The 15316-nt window shown below is 43.5% G+C and overlaps 1 protein-coding gene across 1 annotated transcript in view; it reads right to left on the bottom strand.

Moving 5' to 3' along the window:
* Positions 1-10055: 10055 nt before the first annotated feature.
* The window catches only part of ERICH1 (glutamate rich 1), a 100747-nt gene continuing 95486 nt past the window's right edge, over positions 10056-15316 (bottom strand). Inside the window, exons 7-8 of the transcript XR_005818296.1 lie at positions 13253-13333; positions 10056-11205 (exon numbers count right to left, since the gene is read on the bottom strand). The gene's annotated coding sequence lies outside the window, so the exon portion shown is untranslated. The remainder of the gene's footprint in view (positions 11206-13252; positions 13334-15316) is intronic.

The raw sequence follows: 15316 nt of genomic DNA on the forward strand, positions 1-15316 counted from the left end.
GGATGTTAACTGCCTCAGGGGGCTTTGCCCTGTGGATGTGCAGCTGTGGCTGCTGAGACCAGGTCCAACCCTGAGACCTTATGGTCCAGCAGCCCCACAGTGCAAGGAGAAGGTGAGCATAGAGGTGAGAAACTTGCTGGTGTTCTTCCCATGAAAGGACCATGTGTGCAATTGCAGACCTACTTGATGGTGCAGTCTTGCAGTGCGATTCTCTCAGGACTGGGTTTTTCACCAGCGGTGAATGAAGTTTTTACCACTTGCAAACAGTCTTAGAGCACAGACAGGCTCATAGCTCTGTCTTGGAGATTATAACAGAAATAAGAATTAATTTAGCAGATTACTTTTGTCGAAGTTCAGTCAGTCTGTTTTTTGTGTGTGCTGTCACATTTCTTTGGGAAACCATGGGAAGAGCAGGGAAGGCACTAAGAGATCCATGACATGAAGGTTTTGGCCAGGTTTCATACTCGAGCTTTTGGATGATGTTTTGCTGCTGCTCACCAGTGTTCCCTGTGCACCACCTCTGCTGGAGCAGGACCCTGCCTCCTCCCCAGCCCTGCTAAAGAGGCCACAACAGGGGGCTGCCCGTGGAGCTCCTGGTGCCACCTCCAGCCCTCCTCATCCTGGGACGGCCACTTTGACCACTGGGCTGCCAGGGCTCAAAGTGCTGAAGAGGGCTCAAATGTAAGACTGGTATTTTTGAGTAGCTGCCCTGGCCAGCGCTGGTGTCCTGCAGGCCTTCTGGGCTGCTCTGCAGATCTCCTCTTTCCTCCTACCCTTGAGGGGAGTGGGGAACAGGAGGTGCTGGCTGGACACCAGGCAGCACTTCTGTGCCTTGCGGGTGACAAACCACTGGCACATGCTGCCCAGAGAGGTTGTGGAGTCTTCTCCTTGGAGATCTTCAAAAGCCACCTGGACATGGGCCTGGGCACCCTGCTCTGGGTGGCTCTGCTTGAGCAGGCCAGGTGGCCCTGCTTGAGGCCAGATGCCTCCAGAGGTCATTTCCTACCTCAACCATTCTGTGGTTCTGAGCTGTGGCATCCACCTGACATGGCACTGCTCATTTCAGTGAGGTGAAGTTTTGTGATACCTGAAGAAAGCCACCTGGATTTGGCTTGGCTTCAGTGCCTTTATATATCTAAGACAGACTTTATTTTTCTTTTTTCCTGTAATATTATGGACCCTTTCCCAGGAAGAGTGGGCAGAACAACAAGAGATTGACTCTGCTGGCACTTCTTTTACTAAATAAAATTGAAAACTGATGACTTCCAGCTCTGCCCTTGTACCGAACAATGCTCGGTAGCACTTGGCAATGCCGCCATGCATGTTGATGTGCCTGTATATCAAACTGCGGGAAGGAGAAGGTCTGAGATCCCTCAGTCCCTGCTTGAATGTTAGGTGGCATCCTCCCTCTGGTGATTCTCCAGTATCAAGCACTGGTTGTTGTGTTGGCCACTCAGCCTGGGCTTGGTGAGCTTCTTGTCCAAACCAGCTTTATCCGGAATTAACACTGAGGCTATCTGGGGCTGTGTTAAGTATCAGCTAAAATATCATCAGGCAGGATGGCCTTGGCTTTGCCAGAGTGCAGTGTGAAAAGCACACCAGCTTGGTGTGAGAGCCCTGCTCTAGATGTCCCCACGAGACCGCCTCCCGCCCCCGTGGGGGTTTGACAGGGATGACTTGTGCTGTGATTCACCCCATTGATCCTGTGCTCCTGCTCGTCCCGTGTTTGTACAGCTGATGCTTTTCCCCAGGCATCAGGCTTTTTGCACTTATCCTTCCGGAATTGCACTGCCGGTTTGAGATCACCCTCCAGATTTCAGATCATTGTGAATTCTGCTCCTGCCTTTAGGCACTTGCAGACCTTCCTGGGTTGATGTTTTATGCATACCCACTTTCGTAATATGAGTCATTAGTAAAAATACCAAGCAGCCCCCGTTCACAGCAGCGTGCAGCAACCCATTCTGTACTTTTTCTCCCAGATACCCAAAGAATACTGTTCATTCTTTGTAGTTCTCAGATGAGATCTCATTACAGCAACTCATTTAAGAATACATTTCCCCAGCTTGCTTACGAGACTCTTCTGCAACCATCTAACTTACGACAGTGCTTGCCCACTTGCTTGTTAGCTTGTCAGAGAAGGGAACTGGGCTGGTTCCGCATGATTTATTCCTGGTAAACAAGTTAGCTGCCTTTTATCATCTTAGTTTTCTGTGGGTTTGCAGATAGCTATGATTATCTGTTGAGTACTCTTGAGCGTTTGCTGAGTGCTGTTGAGTTGCAAGCTTATCCTAGGCTTTTTAGGATATTTACCCTTTTTTAGTCTTCTGGGAACTCACCTGAACTTCAGATACAACCACTAATGGCTTTGAGTGCTTCAGCCAGATCCCAATGTACTCCAGAGAGAGTTTCCTTAGGTCTACCTGATAATAGCGTAGTTATTAGGTGAGTGCTTCCTCTCTTGCAGCAGCACCTCTCGGGTAATGGATTTTGATTCTAAAATACTACTTAAAATAGCCATACACAGATTATATTAATTAGACATAACATCTAAGAGCACTGTTTCAGACTTTGTATATTCAAAGCATCTGAGACCTTGGCATAACTCCCTTTCAACATTATCTAATACCGCGTGGACACTTTCAGTGAGACTGATGGTCTGAGCGATTCAGTTATTTCCTCGTTCTCTCTGCACAAGCTTATTGATGCCTTTCCCCCTCCTTTTATTAGGAGCCAGTGGCAAATAAGGCAGGAAAAACATTCTATTGCTCCCTTTTGACTTTTCAGAAACTCTAACAGGTTGTCTGGGTGACCTGTCACACTTTGCACCGTGCTCATTTGCATGGAAAACCATTGGGGCAGGATATTGTGTTTAGCTTGTTTGTGTGTGCCAAGCACAACAGGGAGATCCTTGGGGCCTCCAGGAGCAATTGCAACAGCAGTTGTAAACATCCATTCATTAAGGACTGATATCATCCCTGGCTGTACGACACTTAACAAGCTACTTATGCAGCTGGAGGAAGGGAAGACCGCTGAGTCAGTTGCTGATGGATGTGGAGCCAGATGACTTAACATCTTGGCAAGGTTGGATGTGTTCTCAGGGGGAGAGGACCTCAGGCACCCAGGAGGCCATCATTTCTGTTCAATTTTTTTTTTTATTTTTTAAGACAGAGACCATTATTTTCATTGCTGCATCTCTACCTGTGGCATCAGCTCATTTTCTTTGCAGCAAAGACCAAAGATCTTTGGTGGCTCCACCTGACGGTGTCTGGAAATGGCCACCACGGGCAAAGCAGAGGCGTGAGGGCAAGGGAAGGCTGCTGCCTGCCTGCCTGCCATGGAAACAGCCACCGGCATCCCCATCGGACAGGCACATAGAGCCTGACGCTGCTCCCAAGTACCCTCTCTGTTTCTCTCCCGTGGGGCAAAGTGGATGATTTGGGGTTCTTGGCACCACCTCTGCTCACACAGCACAAAGCACGCAGCACTTTTTTTACGGTGCAGCATGGCTCAGCTGATAACTCACCCTCGGCGATATTACACAATTACTTATAAACGCCTGCATTGAAAGCAAATGAAAATTATTATTTATGGAGAACTTCTCAGCAGTCTCTGGGATTAAAGAATGTAATAACCAGTAACATTTTATGCCAAACATTGTGTTAACAGAAAGAATACTATCATATAGATATTGACAAAAGAATATTTCATTGGAAGGGCTGTGAGACTGAGTATATGCAGCCTACCTTTAAACGAACCAAGCAAATCAAGGTGGAGCACAACTAACTTTTTACTCAGATCTCAGAGATGACAGTGAAGCTCATGAGCAGCACAGGATGGCCCGGGGTGGAGGTGTTTCAGTGCTGATATGTGTAAGACCATTTCTTGTGCTGCTTCATTCCCTGTTTGCATGCACTGCACTGTGGCAGGGTGCTGGGCATCTCAGGATGATGAGCATTAATTCTGGCTGAAGAGGACTGTGGCATCGCTAGCTTGGGACAAATGAGTGCCAACAGTGGTGTGCTTTGCTTGTGAGTACACATTTACATCTCCAGTGTAAGCATAACCTTACTCAGTGCTGCTCTAGGCTCTCTGGGTTTCTGGGTTGTCCAAGTGCCTCGGGTCAGTGCCCAGACTCCACTTTCTTGGACTGCAACTGAGCTGCTCCCTCTGAAAGCTATCCAGATCCTGGCAATCATGCCTCTGAATTTGCTAACTGATTATCTCAGTATCTATCCTCAATGGGAAATTACTGTCTCCCCCCCCCTCCCCCCCCCCTTGGGCTTTCTAAAGGTGAGGTGCCCAGTCCAAATGATTTCTTTGCACAATTTCTGCAGTCATAAGAAGGAGAGAGGCACATGTTCAGTGGTGGAACTGGCCCTCCTCTTCTGGGCACCTCCAGAGGGGATCAGTTGCTCTCTGGACATATCAATTTTTGGCACTGGCTATAGAGAAAACCTACAGAAATAGCTTAGACTGAACATTTAATATGCAGTGTCTGACGTTTAGTGAGATAAAGGTCTAGCATCCTACTTCAGTGGCAACATCCTTGAGCAAACTCTGGGCTTTTTAACGTGTTATGCAGAGAAGAAAGATTTTTGCTTTAGTGTGGGAGGGCAGCTATGAAGTGGAAGTCAGACGGCTTGATTTAACAGAGGAAGGAAAACAAACACCAAACCCACAAAAACCTGTTTGTGACCCAGTATAAGCTGGTGGGTTTACATTCACCTTCCTGTCTTTTTGGCACAAACTTGCATTGAGGCTGTGGGAGAGCTAAACCACAGCTCAAACTACACAGGGCTCAAGTCCCCAGTGCTGCTAAATATCTTCAGGAGCTCTGGCTGATGGCATCCACCTCTGGCTCTGATGGATGCTGGGCTCCCTGCATGGCCCGTGAGGTCAGATTTACACCTCCCCTCCTCCTTCTGGAGGGATGTTTGCTCTCCTCTCTTGCTCAGTGCTGAATTATGCCCATCCTTTCATCACTCGCTGCTCTGCAAGACGGGGTCAGATGAGGCCTTGGTGCCTTTCTGCTTGGCAAGGAAAAGGCCAGACAGATGCAGGGAGGGACACGAATACAAAGAGCTGAACTGTTCTTTATTGAAAAATTGACAAGAAGGAGGAAAAATACATTGCAGGTGTCTTCGCATGGCCAACACTGCCAGTGTTTCTGCAGTTTCTCCACTTGTTACGAATATAATCAAATTAACAGTCTAATTCCAGCAGGGGATGAAACAGTACAAACAACCCTTAGGTGATGCTGGCAGCCTTGGAAGTGAGGGTAAAGCCGGGGTTTCCGTGCTGTCCCCCCACCCTTTCTTTCCCCATCTACAGTGAGGGTCTACCACGGTGCGGCTGGGAGCAGCATACACTCCTATGCACTTCTTTTTCCCTTTCCTTAGGGCAAAGCTTGCTCTTTAAAAAGAATTATGGCTCAGTTATGACAGGAAAGCCACACGTTGCTTGAGTTATTCCCAGCCAGTGATGATTCTGTTCAAGCCTTTATGCATTTTGGCTTTATGTGCCACCATCCCTTTTGGGCTGATAGTTTCAAGTTCCTGTAATTCATTACCGAAGAACACACAGTGGAGGACAAAACAATTTGTTATTTGCTATTTTTTTTTTAAAAGATTCAAAATGTTTATCAGCAGCAGGATCACTCTCCATTGGTATTTCTCCCTCACTCTGGTTTAAATCACAGGAAGAAGATACACCCCCTTTCCCCAGTCAGGAAAATTACTGAAAAAATAAAATATTCTCCAAACATGAAGTAAATCCCTGTGCAAGGAAACCAAGCACGTTCCTTCAACTCATTTTAAAGTCCCTTCTGGTGGCTGCCAGGCCACAAGGTGGAAGTGGCTTCCAGAAGCCACTTTGCTGTCCAGCAAAAGCCAGCCTTTGCTGCCCACAGAGGGAGCTAATGGGACCCAAATTTTTGGTAGCTCATGCTCGCTGAGATGAGTCTCAACCACAATTTCTGAATGGAAACATACTGAAGCAACTACTGGGAGTTAATCCAAATCCTCACTCAGTTTGGCATCAGACACATCCTTTAACCACCCTGCCTCAAATTTTTCCCTTGCAGGATGGATTTCATCTGGGGGGTGCTGTGGATTATATGAAGTTCCTACAAACTTTGGAAAAGGATTGGATTACTGTTTTCAAAGCATTTTGTCCTCTTAAGACATTTTCACAGAAATTCTGCCATGGAGGTGGAGAAACATCTCTTTCTGGGCCTCCTTGGACTATTTTTATACTTTCAAACACTCACTACAAAGACGGGAGAACTCTGATTAAAAGTCAATCCCATACCATAGCTCATGATTACATGCTTAGTTAAAACCTGAAGCGAACATAACTCCAGGAAACATATTAATCTACTGTTTGATTAAACTACCTCTCAGCTACCTTATTAATTTGCTGTCTTTGTGGAAGAGTAACAAGAAAGTCATATGAAAGACAAGACAGATTGAGGGGATTAATTTATGCTGTCACTGGCTACTCAACTAAGGGGAAAAAGCAATGATAAACATTGACATCTTTTGTTTGTTTTATCATTGATGGGAAGTTTAATTGGGAATTGAAAGGAGATGTGGATATAGACCATACTGACAAGGATGCTTGCATTTTCATTGGTGTGTTACCATCACAGCAGCACCCAAAACCTCAGCTGAGGTCAGGCGTCCATGTATCTGGCACAAGCTAAAACACAGAGTATAAAGTGAAGGGTTTCTCCGCAAAGTACCAAGGGTTGTGCAGCCAGAACAACCCAGAGCCATGCAGCAGCTCCCCTGAGGGCCAGGGCAGATGCTCCTTAAACGAGGAGATGGATGCCCGTTTTGTCCAACATGAAACTTCAGGGTAGCTGAAGGACAGAAAATAGCCCATCCCAGTCGTTTGGTTCTTCAGACCGTATAAGCAGGTGTGTACATAATTTAGGGCTAGAAGAGACCTTGTTTTGGTTTTATTCTCTCTTTGACATGCAGATTAAGTCACAGAGTGACGATCCCATTACCACTGCCAAATGAGTGACCAAGTGTCCGCTGACAGGTAACTGCTCAAGTTCTTCTTGGTCTGTGGCATATCTGGAGATACACAGTCTGCAGCTCTATACCCTCCAGTTTTATAGATCAATAATGCCTTAGAGTGGGAATTGTGATGCAGAAACATAATTTTCAGAAGCTCTGCAAAAAGATACAACAGATGTTGCATTTGTTTTATATTTTACTTCTTATTAAATGAGTGTTATCTTGAGTAAATGTCCTGGGCTGTCCATTCTGATGTGAAGAAGACAGAAATTCTGCTTTGGAGAACTCAGTATACATAGGTGAAAGTTTTCCATTTCAAGTGAATTTAATGGACTTTATTTAGCTCAACAGGCCAAGCTTGAATGCTCCCTGATATACACTAGTAATGCCATTCCCCTCAAACAACTCTCCCGTCTACACTACATCTATTTGAAGAGAATACCAAAGATGTTTGGTTTTCTGATTATTTAATACTTTCATTCCACTTGACTTCAGGAGGTGGACTCGGGCATACAAACCACGCAGTTACAAAATCTCCTGGGATTCCTTCTCAAAGAATAAAATAATTAGCTTGATGTATCGAGGCATAATTCAAACCAGAGAAGCGACTGCTGACAGAATTGGATTTGCTTAGTTAAAATTGTTTGGCATCAGGAGATATTAACCTGTATTTGCCTGATTTTCAACAGAAAATCTGTAAAGCAAATTTTATGAAATGGCTTTTAAAGTGTATTTGTGAAGAAGGTATAATATTTACTTATTTAAACCCTACTTCTGCTTCAATATTTTTACAAGCTAGCAAAGGTAAAAAGTATTTCCTGGAGCATAATTCCGCAAACATAACAACTTATGTGCCAAATGAAACCCATTGCTGGTGTTTCTCAAAAGCCTTGCAAAACTAAGCAAGCAGCATTAGCCTCCCGAAGTTCACCAGGCTCCCAGCTTTCATCAGCATTCAATTGCTGATAACTTGCCAACATTTTTGAAGTAAAATCCATATAAACAAAAGTACAAATATGTTTAAAATGTAAATGCTTTTTGGGGGAGATCAAGGAAGAGATTAAATACCTCCGTTTGGCAAAAGATACAAGGATGTTCCTTAAACGCCCCTTTGACTTCAATGAGACATAAACATGTGCTTGAAGTCTGGCGTGCTCAGAGCTTGAAGGACTAAACTTGCAGGCAGGTTTGGGAATTGCAACACGGAGCAGCATCCTGCCCAGCTTTCGGGAGCCGTCTCTTACTGGAGTCTGCAGGCTGAAATTAGGTGTCTATAAACATGGCAAACTTAGGTCAGGTCCAAGAACAGAAGATGACATGCTGGCTGTGGTGAGGGAAAGGAGGTGAACTCTGTGAGTAAGTAATGAGGAGGAAGAAGTCTTTAGTTTGTCCTAATTCTGAATATAGGCCCCTTCCTGTGGTGGATGCGTAGCTCTGAGAAGGTCATATCATGACTCTCCTCCTGTAGGATCAGGAATCCACGGGACCATGCCAGTCCTGCCAAGGAAACCATCTCAAGAGGAAGAAGGCACAGTGCCAATGGCTCATTTCTAAGAATCACACAGGTTCTACTTCTTCCTCTGCCAATGAGTGCTTGTTCTAACAAACAAGAGGACAGAAGGGAACAGGGGATGTTGTCTTCCAGACATGTTTTGGGCAGACCTCAGTCTCCCTTCCAGCCACAGGGAGGACGAGAAGATGACCGTGTCGTTGTGCACCCATACGAGGTTTAATGTCCTCCTGCTCTTCATGCCCTGGTTACCTGGCTGCGGGGAAGCCTGTAAGCAGATCTTCCAGAGAGCTTCAGCAGCAAAAGGGATGGGCAAGGGGATGTCCTTCACGGCCAGTGTGAGCTGGCAGCTGTGGCTTAGAAAATCTAAATTTTGGATTTAGATTTTTACTGCAGCAGATAGGCCTGCTATAGATGCCGACATTTTCTGCTGGATGGAGTCCTAACTTTTCACCCAAAGATGATTTTCTGTCCAGGCCCAAATCCCCATCATCAAATTCAAATGTATCCATTCAGTAACTAATTTCCATTTTACCTTCCTGCTGCTTCACTGTATGTTCCTGAGGCTCCTAAGTCCCATACCTTTGCTGAGTTCTCCATGGTCCAATTTGTCTATTGCCTGTGTTGTTCTTCTGAAGGTTTCATTGGTCCCAAGTAAAACTTCCAAAACTATTGAAAGCAATTCTCATGGAAAAAATACGTGGTCCTCAGGAGCTCCATTTCCATGATGCAGTAAGATGAGAAGGTGTCACTGGTCAAGCTAGCATTTATTTTAATTTGTTCTAGTGTATCTTCTGAAAATTATACTGTTATTGTACTTAAAATTGCATCATGTTATTATACTTAGCTTTTATCTAAAAGAAGAATTCATATTAGCATAGTAATGGAAGTGATAACATGCTGATTTTGCATTCACCTTGCATGAGTGCAGGAAAATAGTTGACAAAAACACAGCTCACCAAGATCATATGCATTGATTAGAAAGTCATGAAGATTACACATAGAGGGGAGGGAGATGTCACTCCATATATCTTCAGTCAATGTGATGAAATGCTTTCCAGCTATATCACTTACTTTTTTCAAAAGAATCATGTTTTGTTGCTATTGTTGTTGTTGTTGTTGTTGTCCATTTTAATTTCTTGTAGGTGAAGGCAGAAGATGGAATATTCCATTACATGATGATTTTAATTTTAAATATAAACAGAAGGCTGTACAAGATGGAGGCAATTTGTGGCTTGGTAAATTGAAAAAAAAAAAAAAAAAAGGACCTTGTAAACAGTGATTTTCTAATCTTCTTCAAATTAACCACAGTTGTGGGGAGAAGAGAGACATCTCTTGGAGGGGGTGAGAATGGAAAACGACGCAGAACAATTTTAAGAAGAACAGGTAGAATTTCAACCTTTTTCAATTTGTGCTTTGTAAAATTAAGCTGAACAATCTGAAGATTTCAAAACATTCATCTGTGTAGGATGCCCCTTAGTGGTTGAATATAAATATTGTTGACAGAAGAAAGTACTTTAAACATTGAAAAAAAAATGCATTTATTAACAGAGAACGAAGGATTTCAAACAATAACATGTACAGAAGTGCCTACTAAGCCATGTTTACATAAAGCATCAGAAACAGCTGCAAAATGCTAACCAGTAGTAACAGAACATTCCTGAATAAGATATTACATTGAGTGAACAGAACAAGAAAACAAGAGAAAAGGAGGGAAAAAAGGTCAGTCTCTATTTTATTTTAATCAGAATGCATATTTTGGAATGACGAGTTTCTGCAGAGGAATAATGATCAGATGTTGAATTCTACAACAAAACCCAACCCAACATTTTTACTGATCCTTTCTAGAGTTTCTGTACAGGATTACAAAGCTATCTGGTCTGGTGTCACGGTTCCTTTCCAATAATGTACTGATGATATAGCCTCCAGCCATCTCTGCTGTTGCACAAGGATATCAGCATGTGTTTCAATGCACAAACATTTCTACACAAGAGGCATCAAAAAGATGTTTAAGATTCAATAGTAAAGGTTACAGTGCACAAATTCTGTAATCCACATAAACGTGTATCTCAGCTATAACAGTAAAAATAGTCTATGAGAGATGACTTTTACCTAGTTTAACTCTTTTCATGTTTCCTTTTCAAAACCAGTCTTTGAATAGGAGTCAATGTGCAAAAGCTGTAGCAAGGCGATACTAAGCATGGCATCCTCATCAATCTGCTTACAACTACTCTGATTTTAACTGTATTTTATACATTCGGATGTCCCTTTATGTATGCACTGGATAACAAAGGAAATCCATTGTATTTACAGACAATTCTTGGAAATCTGATGCCTCCTTTAGTCCATTATTCTTTTTTCTTTCTTGAAGAAATCTGTATCCTTCCATCCTTTCAACTCTGCATGTAGAAATCAAGGCTGCAAAGTGTCTCATTACCTCCACACTGGTAATGGAGACAGAAAAGCTACTCATCAGCACTCCTGACACAAGCATTTATTTCTTGGGCCACATCCCAACACAGCTTAAAGGGTCACGGGAAGTCTCTTCTGTTGAGCCAACTGGTGTGTGCTGTAGCTGGAGAGACTGATCCCAAACATGCCCAGGAGCAAGGCAGTCCGTTGCAGCAGTATGTCCGATGAGTTGATAACTATTTTTCCTGCAGCCTGAGTCTATGGGGAAAACAGGGCCAGTTATACACTAATTCTGCTGAGTGCGACACAAAAGCAAGTCTCTGGAACCTACAAGGCAGTTTTTAAATTTTTCGTGTCATTTAATATAGTATGACTCTGCTTTCTGCTGAAGAGTGTTTGGCACAAGCTGTTAAATGTTTTGGAAGGGTTTTCTTTTTATCACTTTGTAAAACAAAGGACACATTTCTGATCTGATTTTTCTTTCATTTATAATTCAGTGATTTCAGTGACTGATTTTCAGTGATGGGGTTCCCTCTGGCAACTTGGCTGAGAGGGAGAGCTGAATCAAGCTTAGAGGCTTAGGAATAAAGGAGAAAAGACTTTCTCGTTCTGTGAAATAGAAAGGTCTCTTCCTTCCCACAGATTAGCTCCTAATACAGTGATGCCCCCTTAAATGTTAGTTATTAATTAAGGAAAGCAATGGATCAGTAATGTCTTTCATTAGCTCCACAGGCAGCACTAGACCAAGCAGACAAGCTTTAACACAGGTTCGCTCTTCATCAAGTCTGACAAAGCAGCAGGAAATGCCAATCAAAGTAAAGATAAAAATTATTTACTGATTATCTGAATAACAATAAGAAAAAAATAATTTACTGTTGTTTGCCTAATACAAGTGTATGATACACCGACCAAGAAGCAGAAGCACATTTGCATAGATTCCCTACAGAGCAAAACACAAATTCTTGCACATATTGACACTGTGAGTTAAAACATATTGTGCATCTTTCTAGTTGTGGCGTTTCTTATATGAAATGATGACTAAGCCTTACACAAAGACTTCATTCTTCAAGCTCTCTCCTGCACTCAATGGATGGGAAGTATGGCACCACTGAAATGACTGACAAAGCTTCCATTCCAAGGAGCCTGATTTTCACTTCCAGATTCTGTAATGTTTTCTGTTTGAGCTTTAATAATCAGAGATCAGTGCTCTGACCTTGATAAATGTGGCTGACAGTGTGGCTACTTCAGCAGGAGAATAAACACAAAAGAAATTCCAAATAATATTACTATGTAATAGCGATATCGAAAGATAAGCAGGGATGCATGGAAGAAATTGATTGCTAGGACTGAAACACAGTAGTCTTAGCTCTGCCATAGCACTTCTCAACCACCAAAGACTATGAGTTTGAATGCAGATCGCATTGCTAACAGCTGTGAGATTGTCCAACAAAAGAACATACATTCTGTAAATATCAGAATATGGAGTACAATATGGAAGATGCCCTACTTCGTAGTATCTTTCCTATGGGTGTATTATTCTCAATTACTCAGCTGATTTAAAATATTTTCTATTCATATCTTTATTTTTTCTTCATTTAACAATCAATACTCTGGACCCTCAATGTTCCAGAGGTCAATACTCTGTGAGGTTTCTTTAGCATCCTTACGTCCTTAGATATAAAGAAGACATTCCTCACTCAGAGGGTGGTGAGGCACTGGCACAGGTTGCCTGGAGAAACTGTGGATGCCCCATCCCTGGAGGTGTTCAAGGCCAGGCTGGATGGGGCTTTGGGCAACCTGGTCTGGGGGGAGGTGTCCTTGCCCAAGGCAGAGGGGTTGGAATTAGATGGTCTTTAAGGTTCCTTCCAACCCAAACCATTCTATGATTCTGCGATTATAATCATAGAAGTCAATTGAAGTGTTTCACTGACAACTCATTATAATTCCTTTGAAACCCTATCATTCTCAGTCCGATAAAAGTTTCCCTACTGCCCCAAACACAAAAAAACACTGTAAATCTACAATGAGGGAGAAGGAGTTTCAGTTTAGACACTGCAGATATACAAGCTTTGTCCAGTATTCTGCCTTTGGTATTCCAGCATTATAACAATTATCATAGTTCATTTACTTTTCAGCAGAGGCTTAATTAAGATTTCTTTGAGTTGTTATGAATGTTAACCCACCAGAAGCCAGGGTTCCCTTGGGCTGGTCATGTAATAATTTGAAACAAAATCAGTCTGAGGAAGAAAAATACTGGTATTTCAGAGATCTAATTAAAAGGAGAAAAAAGTCAGAATTTTCATACCTGCAACAACCTTATATACCCAGGTGTCATTCTCCGTAGAGGAATTACCATCATTTCTAAGTATTCGTAGAACTTCAGTCCCTGCAATTTTAGAACAGAGAAAACATTACTAATTCCCAAGGATTTTTACACAGTGACCTCCAAATGAAACAGAAGATTAAATCTAATATGCTTTGTTACAGAGCCAAAGCACTCCAAGAAGCAACATATGCAAACATTTTTTCCTCACCTGGTGCTCTTCTCCTCGTAAGCTCCTTACATGCTAACGTCCTGCTAGTATATAAAGGCCAGTTCAGTTGCATAACCTGTCGCATGTGATCTGTCTGCAAAGCTTAGGTGTTGGCAGAGGCCACAAGTGTCTTGCCTGGGGCTAGGTATGTCTGAGATATCAGGAGACTCTCTGGGAATGTCTGAAGCTCATTAAGAAAGCAAAGCAATAGCTGACCTCCTTAAGAACAGAAGGGCTTAAGCCTGTCTTATAGATAGCACTGGACATCAAAAAAGAGGTCATTATAGCATTTTGTATCATAGAGTGACAATGCAAATAGGATTGGATTGCTTTTATGTGACTTTGAGCATGTATTTATATCCACAGGACAACCTGGCTGTGTAGGAAGCTTAATTCAGCCATGACCCAAGTTGAAAGGATGTGCTAATATAAGAAGGCTATTTGGAGGCACATTTAAAAATAAGTTCTTTCTTTTCTGATAGCACTCTTTTTTTACGCAGTATTATACATGTTATTGCCCCTTTTTCCACTGCTGAAACTTTACAACTAGAAAATATGTAATCTAATATTTGTTATTACTATTATTACTACTTTCTCTTAACTGCAATTTCTTTTCACTGTGGTGAGCTTGGATTCAGTTCTGCTCCTGGGGTTATATAGTACACAATGTGAAAAATGGTAATCAGTAACTCTGGTCTACAAAATCAATTTCTCTTTCTTTAAGCAGTGTCCATGGACACACTGTGCCAAGAAAGCTCCTTTTTCCCATTATCAATATATGCAACTTGAGTAACGATAGCAAGGCACAATTTAGCTCCAACTATGGTCACACTTCTAAACACAATAGGTAAATCTTCAGGTGATGTCAGCCAGCATAGCACCAGTGTGCACTGTGAACTCACATTGTTCATCAGAAGCGCTCAGCAGAACAGCACTGACTTTGTATTGGGTTTACATGGCAAAGTTTTGGTAGCAGGGGCTGCAGGGGTGGCCTCTGTGAGCAGAGCCCAGCAGCTGCCCCATGTCAGGTCAGAGCCAGCTCCAGCTGGCTCCAAAAGGGATCCACTGCTGGCCAGAGCTGAGCCAGGGAGAGGCATTGGTTGTGCCTCTGGGAGAGCAGATTGAAGAAAGGGGAAAAAACACTGTGCAACAGCAGCTGGGAGAGGAGTGAGAAAGTGTGAGAGAAGCAGCCCTGCAGCCCCCATGGTCTGTGCAGCAGGAGGGCAGGAGGTGCTCCAGGCACGCAGCACAAGTTCCCCTGCGGCCTGTGGAGAGACCCCTGTTGGAGCAGGCTGTCCCCCTGCAGCCCATGGGTCCCACATGGAGCAGATCTCTACGCTGCAGCCCGTGGAGGAGCCCCCAGTGGAGCAGGTGGATGCGGCCTGGAGGAGGCTGCGGCCCATGGAGAGCCCCCGCAGGAGCAGGCCCCAGGCCAGAGCTGCAGCCTGTGGAGAGGAGCCCACGCAGGAGCAGGGGGTCTGGGGGGAGCTGCCACCCATGTTGATTGTTGAGTGACATCCCTGTCCTTATTTCAACCCTTGAGCCCTTTGCATTGTATTTTCTCCCCCTTTCCCTGTGAGGAGGGGGAGTAAGAGTGTGGGGAGTGTGGTTCAGCTGCCCAGCTGTATGAAACCACCACAGACTTTCACTCCTTTAGTCTCTCTACTATGGCATTCTGTAGCTCTCAGAGAAATATTCTTGCCATAAAACAGCAGAAACACATAACATGCCTACCTGGAGAAATACTCTACATTAGGAATTCCACAACGATACCAGTTATCAAGAATTATTGTAACTCGTTAAGCAGGTGCCTAGTTAAATGTTACATAAAGGAA

This window comes from Cygnus olor, chromosome 3 (assembly GCF_009769625.2).
Source record: "Cygnus olor isolate bCygOlo1 chromosome 3, bCygOlo1.pri.v2, whole genome shotgun sequence".
In the NCBI taxonomy this organism is placed as follows: Eukaryota; Metazoa; Chordata; class Aves; order Anseriformes; family Anatidae; genus Cygnus; species Cygnus olor.